Raw genomic sequence first — 22,126 nt, 5'->3', positions numbered from 1 at the left:
CTTCCCACCAGGTCTGGAGCTGCTCCAGCCTGGGCTTCCCACAGAGTCATGGCTGCTTTGGGAACAAACTCCCCTGGCCACAGGGTCTTTCAAAACTGCATCATCAGAGTCCACTGGCAGCAAATCCTCTGGACACAGAATCCAAGTCCAGTGGCCAAGTCCACTCCTCCTGATGCCTTCAGGGAATGTTCCACCACATTCCTCCATGACTGCAGGGGCACAGCAGCCATCTGGCTGTAGGTTGCAGGGAAACTTCTGCTTGGGCACCTTCTTCCATTTCTTTCTCATAAAACACGAGGATCTTCACCCCAGCACTGCCTTTCACCTCTCCAGCACGGCTCTTCTTTTTTTAAGTGCTCCCCTGCTCGGGTGTTATATCAGTTTTTTCATATGTTAATGGCAGAGGTTCATCTATTGTCCCTCTAATGGCTCCTTGGCTGGGTTCGGAGCAGGGGGAGCTTCTCATCTTCTTACCGGAGCCGTTCCTGGGGCCCTTCCCCTGCTACCAAAAAACCCACCAAACCAGCACACTTCCTAAAGTTACTGGATTGTCCTCCTTAAATGGGGGAGTAACTGTGGGCTTTCAACATTGCCTGCTAAGTGAAAGACAAAAGGGAGAACGGGTCTGTAAAGCAGGACACAAGGAGTAAAGGTGTGCTGATGTCTTTTGTCAGACCTTTGCTCAAGTTTTCTTCTTTCCATTACAGAGGCACCATCCTGACAGTTCATCAGGTAATGTAAGATGAATAATAATGGGTTTGGTACTAATTTTCTGTGGAATGTTGCACAGGTTTTCTCAGGAGGGTAGATTTTGGGGTAGGATGGGCCAGGTAAAATTTTGGAGGCCACACTCGCAAGTCCTCCCCATTATCTCTTTCCCCAGGGCCAAGTCACAGCACTAGCAGCTGAAGGACTGGCATGTCACAAGCTTTTGTCTCTGGAACAGAATTTCCCCAAGTGGCGGATAACAGGCTCTGTCTATTCCACTTAGGATCTATTCAGAGCCTGCCCTGATACATGTATTATAAACAAAGGCCAAAGAATGTTAAATTTTGTCTCTAACAAAATGCTATTCTGGCTATTCAGATAAAACAGGTTTGGCTTGCTTTTTTTCAGCTGCAGAGTTGCCTTTGCTGTAGGAAATCTCACGTATTAAGGAAAGATCAATACCACAGCTAATGGCCTAAGGTATCAGAAAACCTCACTGGAGGAAATGAGAATGTTGTCTGGAAACCAGATGATGATAATCCTCAGGATAAATGGATTTAGAGATTTCCGAAGCCGTTTCAGTAAACAGAGGGCAGACTTAGGCAGCTATTTCAACAAGTTCCTTTACAAAAGAGAAGGAGATTGCCATGTTCCTGTTTAGTTTTAGTCTTGACATTGATGAGTCTCAGTGAATGTTTATTAACCTCTCAAATGCAGAACAGACCTTTTAATAAAGCACCCTCTTCTTTACAGAGAAATCTTACCCTGGTTGTTTTGTCTTGCAAATGTTGTCCTTGCACATGCTGCTGACAGAGCTTGGCTGAGAGCCATCATTTTCCCTGGGAGCTGAGCAAAGGTAAGTGGAAAACTTGTAAAGGACTCAAGCCAGAGCTCAGACAAGTACAAAGCAGAGACCACTTGATTCTGCTCTCATTTTTGTGGCTGTGAACCAGAAGGCATCCAGAGAAAAGCAGTGTTCTGTGTGGCCCATAGGACCATAAAAATAGCCCTACTACTGCTGAAGGCCAGAGGTACATCTAACCCACCTAGTCCTGTCCATCTTCTGTCTTCAACCATTTCTTTTCCAAGCCCCGATGAGATCTCCCTGGAGCCTTCTCTTCTCCAGGCTGAACAGCCCCAACTCTCAGCCTGTCTTCATAGCAGAGCTTCTCCAGCCCTTGGATCATCTTTGTGGCCCTTCTCTGGTCTTTCTCCATGAGCTCCATTTCCTCATGTTGGGGCCTCTAGAACTGGACACAGTACTGCAGGTGGGGGTCTCACACAAGCTGAGTAAAGGGGGCTGCTGGCCATGAAAAGCTATGCTCTTGCCTTCAGTGCCACTGGCTTTTCCTGCAAGGACATGTTGCAGTGTCACATTGAACTTAGCACCCACCAGACCTGCAGTCACCTCCTGCATGTCCTGTTCTGTATGGATAGCTCTGGAGTGAGTAGCATCTTCCTGACAACCCCACTTCCATCCTATAATCTTGGGCAGGGTGCATGCAAGGAGGTGCTGAACTTGAGTTGATCCACTTGTATCCAAAATAGGAAGCATCCCTCAGGGATGAAGCCTTGGCCCAAGCACGTGCTTCAGAGAGACACCCTGTCTTGGGTCAGTGTCTGCTAAAGACTGGAAGAAAGAATGCACCACTCAAAGGACAATATACACTTTGTTTGAGGTCTGATACATAAAATTTTGGTGGGTTTGGCCTCATGTAATCTTAAAAACATTATGCATTTGTGTCTGTGTTTGTTTGTTTTCAAAGCAATGATCAGTTTTAAAGGAAAATGGGGCCTATTGGATGACAGCAGGTTTTTTTCTGATTATAGCTCCACAAAGGCATCCTAACATTGACAAACTCAGTTGTATGAAAAATAAATAAATTTTTAAAAATCACTAAGAAGTTGGCTTCTCAGATCTTTCTATTTTATTAAATCTTTTCTGGACTTTGTCACCACTTCCCAAGGAATTTTCATTTTTTCACAAGACAGAATGTTAAGAAAAATTACCCTGAAACTTTTTCTATCCATTCTAAATATTTATCACTCAAAAACATGTGTCATTTTTAATGAATGTTTGCCAGTCTTGATTAAGGGCAGAGGGCAAATAATCTTGGAATAGACCTTCTAAGTTTATCCTTACAATCTTTCTTTCTGTATTCATTTTGTTTGAAGGAGGGTAGCCTCAGTACAATTGATTTCCCAGCTCCCTCGAATAGGCTCCAATGTTGCTGACAACAGAAAAATTGAATGATTTGTTGACTGTATCCATAGATGCAGCAATCCTCACTCCGTGTTGAAGTTTCACAGTATCTTGCAACTTTAAGCTAGCATTTTCACCTCTCTGCTTATGAACTGGAAGGCTGACAAGATTAGTATTAAAAAAAGAAAGGAGGTTAGGAAGGAGCAACCAGGGAAGTGACTTGCAGAAATCTCTTAGCTAGAGCTACATTCTTGTATTTATTTACTCTATATGGTTCAGCACTGCCACTTTCTACATGTACCTCATCCGCTGCCCACACTGTTACCTAGGAATAAGCAGCCATCCCTTTCTGTACCACAGGAGCTCACTTTCATCAGCCACCTTTTCTCTCAAGCAATTAATGTATCCATGTTAAACTTGGAGCAATTACACTTTGCTCTACTTACCTTCACATCTCTTTTCTTTGAGAGTTGCAGAAAGGCCTTTACACATGAAAGCTTGTCTGCTTCCTCCCTCAGGTATTTCTATCTAATAAATTATATGACTTCTCTACAATATTTTTTTCTTTTGTACACCCTTAAAACTTTCAGTTTTAAGAATATGACCAATACAATATGTTATTATGGCTACTGTATTTCTGACAAAGCTGTGAAGTCAAGAGTCTTACAGTCATTAAAAATCCCCCAACACAAAAATAGGAATGTTAGTCCAGATTCCCTGGCCCAGTGAGCACAATCTTTACATGATGTTTTGGCTGAACTGTGTTTCCCTTTACATTCTGTTGTAACTGAGGGTTGTTAAACAGCTGCCATGCTTCCCCCACTCCCCCAAGAGATGGAGCTGCAAATGAATTATAGATATAACACAAGCATTCTTATACATGCTTTACACAAAGCCTCTTACATGGGTCAGAATCATACTGTTACTGTCCTGTCAGATCTTTGGAATAAAATCCATGGACTTTGTGAGACCACCCCAGTGTATTGATTGCTATAAAAAGAGACAGAGAATCTTTGACTTGAGATAAAAAGATATCACACGTCTGTGATTAACAATCAGCACAATGTGAGTGTTGCAGAGAGAGCTTTTAATTGACTCCATCAGTGTGCCTCTCTGTGTCTGTATAGTTATGCACCAGATGTGCATATGCAAAGTGCTGTGATGTATGGATTGTACATGTGTATGTCCATAGAGAGTATCTGAGAGATTAATATGTGGCAGGACTGAAAGAGCCCCACACACTGGGGGGTCTGGTTGTTGAATCTGGGGGCCAGCTCAGCACCAGCCCATGGCCCTGCCCAGCCATCCAAGGTTGTGTCTCATCCTGGATCCCCTCACTGTGACTGATCCTCACCTCGTACCTACAGGCTGATATCCCAGCCTGGGCTTGTCCTGTTTGCTCTCCCAGGGAGGTACTTGATGCTTGGGGCTGGTGATTCCCTGGCTGTTCCCCAAGCCTACCCTGTTCCTGGCGTTGGGGGTGAGGGTGGGATGGGGCCCTGAACGCTTTGGATCTTGACACTGGGCCTATTAGGAAAATAGTAGAAATTAAAAAATGGGTAGGGATAGCATAAGATGGATAGGATAGGATAGGATAGGATAGGATAGGATACGATACGATACGATACGATACGATACGATACGATACGAGAGAAAACGCTAAGTTCTCACATTACATGAAAACAAATGACCTAGAGAGAGGAGGAGAGAGAAAGAGAAGAGGGAGAGGGGGGAAGAAAGAGGGAACAGAGAAGGAGCAAAAAGAGAGAAAAACTGAGAGAAGAAGAAAAAAAAGAACTGATTAAATGGGCAGTGTGAGCATCTCTTCTTATAACAGCACTTAAAGGCAAACTCCTGCAAAAGAAGACAAAAGGGGATGGCACTTAGGAATGAAGCTTGAACTCCATCCAGAGGCTGAATTGACTTTGTCAGTCCTGTCCTATTTTGACCTTTCCATTTTTCAAGGGTGATTAAACACACCAGCTCCAGTTTGGATCTTGTTTCAACTAGTGATTCACCTCCACTGACAATGTGGAGAGGTCCAAAATTGCTGCCCAAAAATCCAGGTCCATATTGGTCTTTTTTAATGTGAATATAATGCCACCAAGTAATTAGCAATAAAAACACTGTGTATGCCATTGGGATTGAGTAATTTGATCTCTAACCCATCTAGCAGCTACTGCACAATGCACTAAGTCACTGAAACCCATATATCTCATTATAATACATGTTTTATAGACCACATCTCAGCCCATATCACCTTCTATGACATTGTTTTTAAAGCTGCTGACAGGTGACAGGGTGATTTCGGTGGCTGGTAATTGGAAAGCAGATCTTCCATTGCCATGTTAAAATGAACCTATACTGATACCAACCAAGTGTTTTCATTTGATCCGTGTCAAACATCAACAGGGAAATAAACTGGTGACCCTGCTCCTATTTCTGTAGGTCAAAGGATGAAAGACCACTTCTTCCCCCCTTGGGGTGCCTGCTCACCATTCTTCACCCTCAGGCTGATGCTGACTTGTGAGAAAACTCTCACAGTGGACATCCTGCTATGTTTTGTGGAGAGGCAGAAGACTGCTATTTCAGGCTGTAAATCTGGCATTTTCATAAGTGCTGAATTCACACCTTCACATTTCTTGCCAGATCTCTGCTACATAAGGTAAGCAAAGGTAACCATGCTGCTGATACTTGCAGTAGTCCTTCATCTTGCTCCTTTCAGAACTGCTCCCATGTACTTAAGTACCCTTCATCTCTGACATCTGAAGCCAGCTCCTTATCCATTATGTAGCTGAGAGACAAAGCATCAAAGAAAACTTCCTAACTGTGAGATTTATTAGACAGGAGAGCAGGGTCCTCTGGGGGAAGTGTTGGAACAAAAATCCATCAGAGGAGGTTTTCGAGCTAAAGGAGATTTAACATGATGGGGGGAGATACAGTGTTAAATTGCACTCCTGTACTGACAGGAATTGAGTGGGTACTAAAACCTATATTTTCATCCCAAAATGGGATAGGTATGGGGTAAGGTATGGGAAGAGCCTTCCCAGATCATCAAGTGGAGTCTCGTAGCACCATGCTATATGACTTTTTCGTTAATTGATTGCATGATCTACCTTTAAATCATTCAGAATTCTGTCTAGCCCCTTCACAGAGGGGTGGTGTCTGAGTGATTAAAGCCCCTGGGGCATTCATTCAAGTATCTCTGCAGACACCAGAAGACCATGCTTGATCCTGTTATGAATGGGTCACAACTATTCAGACAAGAGACTCAAAGACAACCTGAAGTGATGCTAGCCAAGCCATTTCCATTTGTGCAAATTTAAGATGCCAGATGCAACTGATCTCCTAGGCTCCCAAGAAAAAGTCAGGCTGTTTTCTTCTAAAGTAACAGAAATGTTTGTACAATTACAGCTCAGACAAAGCCAGCCTGGGATCAGAAGACTATCTCAGAGTCTCACTGTCCTCATGGCTAAAAACTTTCGTCAGCTTTTCAACTTAAGTTCAATCATTCTCAATACTCTTTTGTTCTCTGGGCAATCATTTTCTTTAGCTGAAACCAGCTTGCTCTTCACTGGTGTGCAGTCTAGTGCCCATTTATAGATCACAGTCATGCTCTCTCATCCTTAATTGTGTTAAAATTAACAAGCCCAACTGTCTTGATATAAGACAGGCACTTCAATTTCCCAGACCTCTGTTAGGGAGAAAGTAATGAACAGGGAATGATTGTTCATTGTCTTCTTAAAAACAAGAATTAGAGGAAATAACAAGGATCAATTTCTAAAGAACCAAAGCTGATGGTTTTCCCACATCTTGTGACTGCAGAAGTCCCTGCTGCCACAGAGATGCTGAAAGTTCATATTGGTTCAGAGAGCAACCTGCAAGCAAAGTGAGCAAAAGAAGGTTTGGGAGGAAATCCAATAGAGGGGAAACAAACAAACAAAAACATACGTCAGAAGATGTTAAATGAAAAGATAAAACCTCTTGCTCAGGAAGCCTTTAAATTCAAGTTTGCTGGAGACTGATAGTGTTTTGGGGAACTACTGTCTTGCACTCTTTGTTAAAACTTTCATTCTTGGTCATTATCAGAGACAAGATACTGAACTGCACGTGCCTTTAGTCTGATTCCTTATGGCTTTTCTTATCATAAGTAGTATTTTTTCACTGAATTACTGCATCCACAATCAAACCCAGTTTCAGTGGATGATTCTTGCAGAAGCATACCTAGAATGCCAGTCAGTATTCCAGATGAGCTTTCATAGAGTCCAATACAGGGCTCTTAAATTCTTCACTCTTTCCCAGTGAAAATATCTTCTTTGATACAACACAGGCTTATGTTTTCACTCAGTTTTCCTTCTGATCAGCCACCGTGTTTACCTCTTTCTGCTGTCAAGTCATGTCCCCAGCCATTACAGAACTCCTTATCACCCCAAGGTGTGTGACTTTGCATTTTGAACTGCTTAATTTCATCCCACTGCTCCTTCTCCAGCACTTACCATAATTTCAGTTTCCCTGTATGATATTTCAGTTCTTCTTCAAACTGATCATACCTGCCACTTCTGCCTGATCAGTGGGCATTAGTTAATTTGTATGACACTCTGGCAGTATCCTCAGGAGGGCTATTGTGATGGCATGTCACAATTACTCACCCTTGCCACCCTGCTCAGACTTAACAGAGGCAATAAGCAAAACTTTATTTCATTGGAAAAGTATAATTAGTCAGAAGCAAAAGCCTGTGATGGCAACTATCAGGCTTCCTTGAAGAATATAGTAAGAGCAAGTGATCAGCACTTGGGAGAGCCAGACCTTCTTCTGAAGACAAAGAAGGTATTTGTAACCTAGGCTTCCTATTTCAGAGGGAAATCCTATTTTTTGTCCAGGTTTTCTCCCATATTTATAGCGTGAAATTTTACACATTGTTACTTTTGTCTTAATGAAGGTCAGTTACTGGAACCTCAGATTTTCACAGAACACAAAACCCCTTTCACACCTGATTTTACTACTTCCTAAACAAGTTGAAGCAGGCTTCTTCATTACTGTACATATAAAGATGTCCTATAAAAAACAAAGCAACTGTGGCTTATTTTATAGCATTTTATTATTTTTAGAGTACCCTCTACCCACCCTTCCAACTGATTTCCAATCTCCTATTTTTCAATCTACAACCCTAATAAAACTCTAACTTACCTCATACTTTCCCATTGTGTTCTTCAAAACCACCATTAACCACACACCTGAATTACATTTTGTTCAAAAGAATTCATCAGAAAATGACAAGTTAAGCCTATTCAGTCAGCCTTTGTTCCCTCAAAGGCCTCTGGCTGTTGTTAAGTAACATCCCTTGTCACACTTTAGATAGCCCAACAGGCTGGAAAAAAAATCCTTTTTATAAATACAAAGATAAACAAAATCTGCTCTAATGCTGTTCTAATTGACTTTGGAGTCTAACAAAAACCTTGGGTTGACCTCTTTCTGGGCAAATATTACAACCAGAGTGTCAACCCAGGCTTAAATCCACACACAGTTTTCCAGCTGAACACTAAATAACACTTGGTCATTGAAAATCTAGGCTCCAAAGTCTTCAGCCAGCTTCTGTCCCTCATCAACTTTACAACACCAGGGAAATAAAGGACAAGAACTGCCTGGACACACGATGTTACACAGGTGGAAACTTGACCTGTGCTTTCAAGGGCTGTTACCCTTTTAGCCAGGATATCAGCATTAAGACTTTAAAACTTGTTATCACTCACAGGAGTTCAAAGACTTCCCTTTTATTCCCACAAGGGGTTTTTTTACAGTGTGTTTTGCTTGCCATTTAAATGTTTTCACTCTGAATGTATTGCTTATTTTATCTGGTGGGCAGCCTTAGCTGCTGATTTTTGCAATTTGAGTTTCTAAGATTGTTAAAGCAGCCACAAATTGTTGCTCTGTGTGTTATCCCAGTGAATATAAAATGTGTGATATTTCAGTTACAGTAGGATTGGTAGTAATGAGACCATACATTAAAAAAGAGTGGTATTAACTTTTAATCCTCATACAACCCTTTGAAGAAAACTCGCTAAACTGAAACGCATCATCTCCACTTTCAATGAGACATCTTAAACATTTATTCTCTTCTGCAATCAATCTAAGAATATGTTAAAGGACCAAGCTGCAAGTACCAGTTTCTCATAACCATTTGCTGTTATTAGCTGCTCCTTACAGATACTGGCCCTGAGATGGAAAGTCCAGGAGGGATTTGAGATTAGGGGAACGTGCAAGACAGTTTCTTCTTTGCTTGCTACCAGTTTCTTCATCCTGTAGCCTTGAAAGAGGCTCCTGAGATACAATCACTGTTTGCTTCCTGTATCATCTCAGACAGGCTCAGTCAGCTCACTCGAATATGAAAAGCTCTCACAACAAGAGGCTCATTAAGGGCAAAGGCAGAAGACAGAGGATATGCCAGGATGGGGACTAAGTGGAATCCTCCCTGCAGAGGCTGAGAGGTCCTTCAGTAGGGAAGGCCACCAGCCATCTTTGCAATGCTGTTTTCCCATGAGGCATGAGCCCTTCACCCCTGACTGTCTGGGGGGTAAGTGATCATACAGGCTGGTGCTAGTGCTCAAGCTCTCTCCACCCACAGTGTGGTAGGCACTGCTGTCCATACAGTGCCCCAAGCTTTCGACTGACATCGCTATTCTCATGAGACCCCACCTGCAGTACTGTGTCCAGTTCTGGAGCCCCCAACACAAAAAGGACATGGAGCTGCTAGAATGAGTCAAGAGGAGGGCCATGAAGAGGGCTGGAGCACCTCTCCTGTGAAGACAGGCTGAGAGAATTGGGGTAGTTCAGCCTGGAGAAAGGATGCTCTGAGGAGACCTTATAGTGGCCTTCCTATACCTGAAGGGGCTACAGGAAAGCTGTTTACAACAGAATGGATTAAAACTGGAAGAGGGGAGATTTAGGTTAGATATCAGGAAGGCATTCCTGAGGGTGGTGAGACACTGGCCCAGGTTGGCCAGGGAAGTTGTGAATGCCCCAGCCCTGGAAGTGTTTGAGGAGTTCAAGGCCAGGTTGGATGGGGCAACCAATCTAGTGGGAGGTGTCTCTGCCCATGTAGAGGGGTTGGAACTAGAAGATCTTTAAGGTCCCTTCCAACCCAAACCATTCTATGATTCTATGATTTTCACCACTGCAGTATCTCTTAAATGGATATCTGCTTTATTGCCTCACAAAGGAAACCAATGAATCAAAGTAGGAATGTTCTTGAAACAGGTCTTCTAAATGAAACATTATCTCAAAGCTAGCTCAGAAGGCACTGTTGGACTGCTTTGGGTTAGAAGTTAACATGTTTGGAAAAACATAAGAACTGAGTATCATAAATAAGCCTTTAATTTGGGTTTAATAGGGGCTGTTGTTTTGGGCTGCTGAATTCATCTATTAAAGGGAAACTTAAGGCAATATGAAAAAGGATCAATTCTGTTGTCATATAGTTAATAAAAGTGAATAATTGTTTACTTACAAATTAAATTCTGTGTGGAATTTGCATCTAACAAGGAAAGCTCAGCTAGGTAATTAGATATTGGCTTCAAAGATTAATCAGCATTTTAATAAATATTTTCATTGATGCATCTCCAGTGGTGGATGGCTACCCAAAAATGCAAAGTCTTGCTCACCTTCCATGAAGACTGGAAATGCATATCTGAGAGTAAACTCTGGAATCTATGTCCTGGCTAGTTTCTCTGCAACTCCCATTGTCTAACTCACAAAATTAAAACAAGCAACGTGAAATCCATCTCTTTGAAGGACTAAGCACAGTCAGTCCCTTCTAACTTAAGCAACCACTGACAGCAATCACAGCCTTCTGGAGGGAGACTTGTTAGCTTTGTCATCTTTGCCATCCCTTGAAGGTTTCTTCTGGTCCAAGGGAAATTACATAGATTTCACTAGTAATGCCACTAGAGCTTTTTTTATCACTCTGAGCAGCAACCGGCAAATACAGCCACTGCAAAAATAGAAAAGTAATTCCAACATGCATCTTGTGCCTATGGAATCTCATTGTGGCATACTGTGATTCGTCTCTTGCAGACCATTTCTTTCATTCTCATTTATGGATAAATATCTGTATTTCTTCACAGTAAATAAATAAGCTCTTGCACAACCTCACTTGTGACACAAATGAAAAATGATAAGCCATGAATTGATAACTTTCAGTTTTGTTTGTCTCCAGATATTTCAGAAATCCTGTGCCAGATGAGCTGACCAGTCTAACTCTGTATTTTGTTTAGAGGTCAGACCTTATGCACAGGTTAGTTTTCAGTGTCTTTTGATCACATTTTAAGGACTAGGTCTAAAGCTGTTTCTGGACATACAGGTCTTGATAACTAAGGTGCTGCTTTTAATAAATATCTTCCTGCAACTAGCCTCTCATCCTCAACTATTACTGCCCTTGAGTAGAAAGCATAAAACTTGCTAGAGTTCCTACACACCTACATATTTACAATCCCCTCACATGAATATTTCAAGTAAAATTGGGGAAGAAGGCGATGCAGCTAGAGAGAGAAACTCGCTCCTGTAGTTGCTTTTGCTATTCAGCAAAGTGCCCTGGGCTGATCTTCTAGGGACAACAGTTAATGCTGGTTTTTGTGTCTTATTCCTGACCATAGTCTCTTTCTTCAGGAAGACAAAATTCAAAATTTCTTTGGTCTTCTGCTCCTCCCTACTTACTTAACATTTCATTCATAAAACATAATATTGCATAGTCTTAATCCAGGAGTAAAACTCACTTCTCTCTTCTCCTACCCCACGTTTTGTCACATCACCTTTAGAACTCAAGACACCAGCAGATGGATGGGATTCTCTCTGCTCTCCCTAACTCCTGTTCTAATTGCTCCACCCTCAGAGCCAAAAGATGAATGCAAGTATCCTGACACTCACAACAAGCTCATCCAAAGAAGCTCTGGAAGCCACTGACAAAAATGAGTCATTAGACCACCATCAGGACACCAGCTACAGGGAATGAATGCAACAAACTGCTTCTACTAGTCACCATTTCAGTTCAAGTCAGGACCATGGGGGAAGCCTGAGATGAAACGGTGGAGTGACTGAGCATGTACAACAGGGACAGGGAGGAGGAGCCTCCGTACAGTCCCTCTGAGAAGTGCAGCTCAGCCTTACTCTGGGGTGGTCTGGAGGAGGGAGGTCTAAGAGGCTCTGCTGCATCTCGTAGAATAGTTCAACAGCCCTATACAAGAACAAAGTAACTGGCTCAGTCCCAGCCCTACTGGGGAGAAATTAGGAGCTATTCTGAAGGCTGCAGAGTGGCTCAACACAGAAGGTCACATGAGAGATGGTTTATTTGCCATCTTCAAATTTGTGGTGCAATATATTGCAATGATTCTTCTTGGAAAACTGAGAGGAACAGAAATTAAGTAGGGAGCTTCTACCCTCTCTGTCCTTTTCTCTAGCTCCCCTTCCTCTGAGAAAGCCTTTTATTTGCTGAGGATGAGGCATCCTTGGAACTATTAAGTTTGCTTAATGACGTACCTTAATGAAGGACTTTGTAAGGTGATCACACCAGGCGTAATATTTTCTTCAATCACTATACACACATGCCAGCTAGGAATGTCACAAAAACTGCAAAACAGTGGAACAATTTGCCCAGAGGGGCAGCCTGGGGTCCTGCTCTGAGCCTTTGCTCTGGCTGCCAGCCCAGGTGAAGTTTTGGTCCTGCTTGTGGAATGACTGCTAATACTATCCATAAAATCAGGCAGCAATTGCTGTTCTAGCAGCTTTTCTGCCTGATGTTAGGTAAAGCATTGCCCAGCCTATGGAAGTATTTTCTCTGCATAATAGTTTCATTTAACTTTTTATTGAATTTTTTTCCAGGACATAAAATAAAGGTATTGTCATTTGCTGTGAAAAAAAATATAGATGAGAAATACATCTTGGGGCTTGTTTTTTTTATTTCAAATTATTCTTCTCTTTTTAACAACCAGGAGCCAACAGTAGCCACTCACAGGAGCTGTGAGTTCAGCTCCTCTGCTCTCCTGTAATCTACTCTTTGATGTAACTAACCAGCAAAAATATATTTCTAATCAAATATAGTCTCCCATCCTTAATCAGCTCAGCTTTAAAATGCAGATCAATGAGATAAGAAAGAGCTGATTTAATTAGCCCAACCTCAGCAATGTTACAGCATATTCTCATTTACAGAAATAATGGGGAGCAAGGGGAAAGAGATTCATCATCATGAAAAGACCAGGGAAGGCAGAGGAGAGCAGGATATTTCCTATGTTAGCAAAGGGTGATTTTCACTCTGTCTAAAGAGCCTGCAGATGCTTTATGAGCTATTTAAATAACACTTAGGCCTTGTGCTTTGTCCTTTAGCCTAAGGATGAATTTCTTTCACTAAGTAGCAATACCTCCGGAAATCATCACTCTTGGGCTTAATTGATGAGCCAGAGACAGCTCCCACCACTTGGTGAATAAAGAAGAGGCAATATGGCAGGCAGGAGCACACCAATAATGCACGTTTTTTATAGCTGCATGGAAAAACTCACCCACATCCACTTCACACCCCACATGCCTGGTCAGGCGCTTTAATGGAGAGGCAGTGTGCTTGAATGGGAGCAGCACAGGGTGTATTTCCTGTGTGTCCACAGGCAATTCACTGCACCCCTTGAATATTTTTTTAGGGGGGCAGGGGCAGTGTTTTGTTTTGTTTTCTTTTCTTCCTCTGTCTCATTAGGATTTGGAATGAAGGCTTGGGGGAGACCTCATAGCAGCTTTCCAATACCCAAAGAGCCTACAGGAAAGCTGGGGAGGGGCTGTTTACAAGGGACTGTAGTGAGAGGACATGGGGTAATGGATTAAAACTGGAAGAGGGGAGATTTAGGTTAGACATTAGGAAGAAATGGTTTAGTGTGAGGGTGGTGAGACACTGGAACAGGTTGCCCAGGGAAGCTGTGGAAGCCCCATCCCTGGAAGTATTCAAGGGCAGGTTGGATGGGGCTCTGAGCAATCTGGTCTGCTAGGAGGTGTCCCTGTCTACGCAGGGGGGTTGGAACTAGATGATCTTTAAGGTCCCTTACAACTCAAACTATTCCGTGATTCTATGATTTTCTGCAGGTTAAACCTCTTCCTTCCCCACAGAGAGGGTCCACCCAAGAATGGGGACACTTGCACAATTGAAGCTCCAAAGTATTTCTGTACAGCTACTCGAAGTACAAAACCAGTGCAAGTTCTCAGCTTGTTCTTCCTCCTTTGTGGCTTCAAAGCAGCAGACCACAACTTTACCTCTACCATCCACAAGTAACCCAATTGCAAGGTCTTCTCCATCCCCCTGAAGCATGGGACCTCTTGGATAAGATCAGCTCATGTTTGCTTGATGAGAGATGCTGCCACTTCCACGTAGAGCACCCATACTTCCATGGCCACAGAAATCTTGTGGAAGCCTCAACAAGAGGAAAATTGCACCTGCAAAATTCCAACAATGGTTTTCAGGGAGGCTTCATTTGTGAACTTGGTCTCAGGACCTGAACCTTTGATGTGCTAGATGTCAACATTTGTACTGTTGCAAAGTCAGGCCCAATCCACACAGGTCAGGGTATATCAGCTCCTAATTTGAGTGTTAATTCCAAGGATGAAGTTAAACTTCTTTTCCCATCCTTTTGCATGGAGCTAACTTGTGACATCCACATGTGGCAGACACTACCTGGGAGATAATTGCTCATCATTGAGAGGAGCTAGCACGCCTAGTATAACTCCTTCTCCTCAGGGATGGGAGCACCAGAAGCAAAGCAATTAACAGAGCAATTAAGCTACTGGCCAAACATCTATCTCTGTTTTCTGGGGGATTTTTTTTATTATTTTTTTTTTTTTTAGTCTTCTCGGACTTGTGCCACTCTCCAGTGCCTCTAAAAGCAGCAAGGAAAGGTCCTGCTCTCTGAAGGAAAAGTCGCCTCAGGTGAGCTGGATGTACAGCATTGTGTGACAGCTCTCCCCAAGGTAACATGCACCCTTAGGCTCTTGTAAGGGACAGGAATTGGGGTTAGAGCCTAATCTCAGCCCATGCTTTGTGCTGCTCCTCTTGCTGGGCATCACGATCTTTGGTGCTCAGGGGTAACCTTCAAAGTTGTAGGCACATCTTCTTAGGCTAGGCAGGTGGAAGAGACAACTGCCTGTAATTCAGCCCCAAGTGGAGAGATACCAGCCTCCATCCACCTCTTCTGCCTGATAGACTGCTTAAGTGATCATTCCCTGGCAAGCCTCACCAGCAATGAAATTGGTTAGAAAAAGGCCTGCTGTTTGGACTGATGCAGTTAGGTCCAGAGACTAAAACTCACCACCAGCCTGGGCTTGATGGACACGGCTCGGCTACTTGAAACAGAACCAGTGCTGTTCCAATCCCTGCGACCCAAGAGACAACAGTGGCAGCTTAGAGCTCCTCTCTTCCCTGCATTCTTTTCCTCCTGCCCACCAGGTTTGTCTCCCAAGCAATAAATCAATCTTTCATTAAGATTAGACTGGCTGTCCCAAATCTATGGTTTCATAATAAAGGTTTACACAAAAAGATACTGAGGCAAACTCACATTCGCAAAGGCTGGGTCCCTAGCTGGTGGCGTTCATCAACACTAAAAGTGAAAGTTTGTTTGGGATAATATTAAAAGAGAAGAGAGAATGAAGAAAGAGAAGACTGTTACAGTCAGTCCCTCCAGCCCCTCTCGGCCGCTCCTCCCTCCTCACCCCTCTCCCTGCTCCTGCCTCCTCCTCCTGCGCCCTCCCTCGGGCTCCCTCTGCTGCTGCTCCCTCCTTGGCTTCCTCCTCCTCTGCCTCTGCTGCCTTGGGCCCTTGGGGAAACCTGTTTCCCCCCTTCCCCCGGCGCCCCCAGCTTGGCTGAGAACAAGGGGCTGAAATGTGTATCCCCAGGTCTCTGAGAAACACTGCTCCAGCAGCCAGGGGAAAGGTGCAGGGCTTTGAGGGGAAATCAGGCTGCAGAGGTCGCAGACTCTGAGCGATGCAAAAGGCCAAAGCACCTGAGGACTGCGGGGCTTGGCACAGGTTTCAGATGGTTCTCTCCCACCAGTGCAGCAGCTTGGTCCTACATGCTACAAACCTGAGGTAGATGGAGCCAGGCTGTGAACCCCACCAGGAGGCACTGCAGTTGTTCCTCCAGTTACCCCACCTTTGTTGCCAAATCTTAGAGCCAGATCAAGTCACCAAATAGCATCTTGATCTTTGACACCCAAAGGAAAATCAGCTCCTCCTGTCAAAGCCTGGAAATTAAGCTCTCCATCAGTGACTCCTCGTCGTTAGGAAAACTGCAGAAAAAAACACTCACCCCATCCTTAGCACCTGAAGCCTGCACGTCCCTCCACTTAGAGGATGCACAACGCTTTTGTTAATTAGAGCCTTAGTTTAATATGAGCTGTCAAAGTTCACTTAACTTCAATTAATTGTTTCTCCTGAGCTTAATTTCTTTAGTTAAGTATTGATTAATCATTGCTTAATTATGCTGGAGTCTCACTGGGTGATATTTCAGTCGCTCACTGCAGCAATGCATTGCTTTCTAAAAATACTCTGGGAATCATCAGATATCTTATGCATTGCTATTGTTTAGATGACTTTTAATATTTATCTTTTCATCCCTTATGTTTCAAAGTGTATATTTAACATGTTGTGTTTAATTCCACTGGTTTACACCTCATTTTTCTCTGGGAGGGTAGTTTTCAGACCAGAGTTTTGCATTGAATAGTGTGGGGAGAAAGGACTTGGCATCTGGCACTCAGCATCCTGTACTAGGAGCAGGGGTTAGGGAACACAGATGAATTACATTTATTGTGGCAGAACACTCACATTTCAACAACCAAAATACTGCTGGTATGTTTTTTTTTCTTCACACCTTTTAGGTTGCATGCAAGAACATTGACTCAAGTGCTATCTGTATTTCCTCAAAATTGCAATGCTGGACTTCATCTTATGAATATGGTCATCAGACCAAGACAGCTCCAGTCTGAAGTCTCAGTCTGTTCTGAACTATCAGGAAGAGAAACCTACAAAGTCCTCCACCTCCCTGTAGTATCTCAACAGCAATGTGATGTCAAGTTGGGTTGCAAGGGTCTTAATTCTCACAGATAAGTAAAATAACTTTATTTTTACCAAGGTCTCTCTTGAATTTAGATATTTATCCAAATCAGATTATAAGTTTGATCTGTAGTGAGAAATTAAACAGTTACTTTTTCCCCAGCAATAATTTCCCTGGAGTCCATGCAGAAATCTATTTTTACCTACTCATGGAAGCCTTTTTTATTCTTTTTCTAAGTGAGAAAGAGTCACTCCCCCAGAGAACACTTGGCTTGTCATGATTTTATCACAGCCAAGGGTTAACTTTCTCCCTTTGGTACATACACAATTCTTCAGAGATCTTTAAAGCTACTACTATTAAAATTTCATTTTGAACATGTACTATGCTGTAGGAGTACTAAGCATTATTTACTACTGTCATTCCAGATGCTCGAATGAGCACTGGTAGGAATATGCTATAAAGAGAGTCATCAAAATGAAATCCTTTCTACTACATTTCACCTACTTGGGGGTGAAAACATCTGGCACCTTGGGAATGCACAACTTTGCTGTGTGAAAGACAAAATAACCTGGTAAAAACACTGCTTATTATCTAGATAGTGAAAAAAACTGCTATTCTCTGGTGCTGAATGACACAATATAATACGTTTTCTGAAAAGGGATAGACGAATTACTCCAGGTAAAAAATGAAGTGACAAAGCCATTGCTCAGAACTTGAACAAGGGCTAGTCAAAACATTTCCAGAGTTCAATTAACCTGTTCTTTGTTATTCACTTCTTATGACAACTTTGCATTTCTGGATTCTGATCAAAAACAAAACCCAGAATCCTCCCTTCCATAACATAGGATGCTTGGATTAAATGTATAGTGATGCATAACCAAGAAGCTGAAGAGCAAATCTGTTGTAATGACTCAGTGTCATCTAAACTCTGTATCTGGGCCCAGGTCCCTACTGTTGTAGGTGCTGAACAAACATGGTCCTGCCCTAACATGCTTCCTGGAGAAGAAAAAACAAATAGGAAAAGGAGATTTTACCCTCCCTGCTTTCTGTAAAGGAAACTGAAGCACTGAGGTAACGATATGCAAAATTTCCCAGTGTGATTTGGGGCCATATTAATAAAAAATATTCTTCATTGATCTTAATCATAATCCCTAGGATCCTGCCACATGGAAGCCAGGGTCTGTTTCTGGAAGTCTGTGATGGCAAATGAAGGCACATCCAGAACTTGCTCCTGCTAATGCCTAAACACAAAAAAACTTCTAATTTCATCATCTTTCTTGGCCTGAGCCACATCCTCATTGCTCACTGTTATTTATTTATACTGTAACAAGGCTTAGCAGACAAAGTCATCAACCACAGCTGAATCAGAGGTTTTGCTACCACAAAACAAACTTGTAAATGCAAGTGTTAAGATGACACCACTGAGGAGAGCAGGCAGCTAGGTGGGAAGTATGAGTTTAACATGGCAATCAGCCTGGTCAGAAGGGACCAGACCTTCTCCAGTCCCCTCCTATAGACTAAACCTTGCCTGATTAAGGTTATGAGAGATGGCTACATGTGACATGGCTCTGAATATTTAAAATTTTCCTGTTCAAAGGAGTACACAAAGTCCACAGTAGCTCTTCCATCTGTTACATCCGTATTGAAAAACAGAGCACAGTACCATGGAACCCTCTACCCAATTATCTGCTGGTGTTTGGCAGTTTTCTCTCCTGCTGCCTTAATAATGTGGCATATCCCCACTTAAATTATTATTATTATTAATAATAATAATAATTAATAATTAATAATAATTAATAATAATAATAATTTAAGAGAACCATCACTTCTTTCTTTCAACTTGTCTTCAAGTGAACAGAACCACATTGTTCCCCAGTCTGGGCTGTTTTATCCCCTCTCTGCTCAGGTCTCTGAACCACTTTCTTCACCCTTCCAGCTCACCTGAGAAAAGGACAGAAGGCTAAAAAATCCTTACAATTGCCTGTGAACACATACATAAAGAGTAGCACGTGGAAAGTCTGCTGTGGATTTCTGGTCTCTCTGGACTTGGGGTCTGCAAAGTTGGCTGGGTTCCAGGATTTCCTGGTAGAGGAAATACTGTGATTTGTTGGAGAAAATCTTTCAAGCATGAGAGCAGAGAAAGAAGTTGTAAAAGTCAAAGATGGGTCCTTGAGGAACATCAGCAGTGTCAATATACATGGTTTCAGTGTGCAGTCTCTTTTCTTGGCACACTTGCTTTGGGCAAAACCATAATAGCAGCTTCTAAGCTTAGACAGGTAAATGTGCCTATTAGAATATTTATCCTAAGAGTTTTTTGTTATTAATAAAGAATCAAATAAAAGCTGCAGGACACTGTAACTTTGTCAGACTTCCCACCCTAACAATTTTTTCCATTTTGAATGATACTGTGGGAATGACTGTCACGCAATTTCCTTCCTTGCTTTTCAATAAAATAATTGCTTCGTGTGGATTTTTCAGATTGTTGATAACAAAACTAGTGGGTCTTCTGTAATTGTTTCCCTTTCTGTTTCTCCATCTTTTACTGTAGAGGGGCTACAGTTTTGGTTTGAATCCTGGTCTCCTGGTAACAGCAGCACTTTCGTGTGGGCTGGAGCGGAGTGCTGGTTTCTGGGTGTTCTAATAAAGATCTGTTGAGCAGACTAAAAGGAAAAGAAATGCAGATAAACTCTGAGGAATTGGATTCTGCCTGCCTCAAACATCCTATGTAACTCTTCATCCTTTCAGTAGTCACACTGATTTCAGTGGAAGAAGTTATTGCAGGACATGAATAAGATGTCAGAATTTTACCCTAAATATTTCACTTAGCAAAGGTAACAAAGTACTGCAAAAGATAAAAGAGACCCCAAGCTGCAGCTTGCAGATTTGTGGTGACAGGAGGAACTGGGCAGCCTTTGGCTTCTTTGTGATGGTGCCATCTTATTGAAAGCATTTCATAAATAGCAGTAGTTGAGTCTGAATCAAATGAAAGACCTAAAGACCTTGTTGTACAAGCTGAGAGCCTTCTAATTCTTACACCACCACAAATAATTCAAAGAAGTCTTGAAGTACCATGATAATGGCACAAGAAGATGGATATCTCTATATTATTCTTTTTCTGTACCTCAAAGAATGCTCTGCAGGAAAAATAATGTTGCATAAAAAAAATTAAAAACCAAACACATTTATTTCAAAGAAGCAGACAATTCAAATTATCCATAAGCTGAGGCAAATATTAGTTTAAAATATTTTGCAGTATGTTTGCCTTTGCAAATTTACATTGCCCTTAAAACAATTTTATGGTGGATATTGTGGGCTCTGGATTAACATAAGTGATCGATTGAAATTCTTTATAAGGATGTTAAGATTAAGGACACAGCTCTTAAGTTCTACAAACACAAAACTGATTTCAAAGGAATAAAGTGATCAGAATGGATGTCTGTGAAACAAAAATATTATCTTCATAAAGCCCTTTTTCAACAGCCAAGACATAAAGTGACAACATCTGAACTTGTCATCTGGTTTTAAAATTGTTTAAATTAAAGATGATGGGAAAAAATTAAAAAGAAAATTTAAAAATACAAGCCAGCTGTACCTGTGGTGTGATTAACACTGTCTTCAGTTTAGACAAGGCACTGGTCAGTTGACTTTTATAATGTAATTTTGGGTGTACATGAAGTAAAGAAAATGTGGTGCTGAATGAGCAACTGGAAAGTGCACAGGGCAAAATCTACCTGATTCAGTGCCAGCAAAGCCTGAGGATGAAAAAAGGGAAGGAGAGCATGTTATTCTATATTATTTTACAAAATAAATAATAAAAATGGGCATGGTTCAAACTAGTGGAAACATGAAGGACTGGGCAGAACTGTCCCCCAGACACTCTCATCTATCCCAGAATAATTCTGTGCCTTTTCTAGGTGTAGAATTTGAAGTTCCAGGTGAGGCAGGGCCTTCTGATGACTTGCACAGTCCCAGAAGCACCCAGGGTGGAAATGCAGTGGGACTGTCTGACCCTCATTTCTCCAATAACCAAACTGCTGGGCACGGAACGGGCAAAATCCCCAGTGTTTCGTGCCTTCCATCAGCTCAGACACAGAGCTCTGTGTTTGCCTTTGTCCCTTATGCACATGGAGTCACAGCCCCGTATGCACACCAGGGCAGACACATCAGCAGCAATGTAAGACCTGCTTTACTCCATGGAGAGATTTTGAAGTATAGCATCCACTTACTTGCTGTCAGACCCTTAAATCAAGGCTAAATGAGGTAAAAAGCAAATAGATTTTAAGCCCTTGTAAACTCATAGGGCGAGCTAAATGGATAAACTAAGATGATTCATAGTCATGCAGTATCCTGGTCTGTTAGAGTTGGCTTTATAATAAGTTCATGGCCATCTTGAAGTGAGTGGAAAGGTGAATGCTTCCATTGTGATTACTTGGCTAAAAAATACATGCCAGGAATCTCTCTTCTTCCCCTCTTCACCATTTAATGACAATATTTTAAGGTTAACGGGGGGAAAGTGCTATGTACTTTTCAGGGAAAACTGACCAGGGTTTTTTCAGAGACAAATTATTTAGAGTGAAAATTATACTTGTACTGAAAATGGCTCCTTAATCCAGATGTCTCTGTCGGGCCAAGGATGGGCACATAAAGCTGCAGCTCCTGCAATTCTGTGTCTGGAGTACAAGCTCAGCTTCTCACTGTCAAGCTGAAGGGAAAGATTCAGTAGAAAATCTCAGTTGACCTGCTTGGCTGGGAAGAAAAGTTTGAAGATAATTGCCCGAGTGTAACTGCTAAGGTGCCTGAAGGCCAAACTGAGACACCAGATCTGATTAAGGTCAACTGGGGTATTCTTGCAGTGGGGCCCTAATTCTGTATGGAGGTGTCCTCGAGGGCCTTTCCCCCACCTTTCCTGGCAGATGACTGTGTAACAGAAGAGGAGGAAGAGGAAGGGTGCGGGAACTGATTCTCTTCATGTTGAGAATCTCAGCTGCCACTTCTCCTTTCTCTAAGGTGAAAGGAGTCTTTCCCAAGCCCATCTTTAAGGTGAATGTGAAAAGCAGGACCACTTCAGTGGGAAAGCATAGTCATCACTCAAAAATAACATTATGACTGCAAAGTCCAGGTATGAACCACTATTTAGGAGTGGGTTGGAC

This window comes from Apus apus, chromosome 2, assembly GCF_020740795.1.
Source record: "Apus apus isolate bApuApu2 chromosome 2, bApuApu2.pri.cur, whole genome shotgun sequence".
Lineage (NCBI taxonomy): Eukaryota > Metazoa > Chordata > Aves > Apodiformes > Apodidae > Apus > Apus apus.
This window is presented reverse-complemented; position numbering follows the sequence as displayed.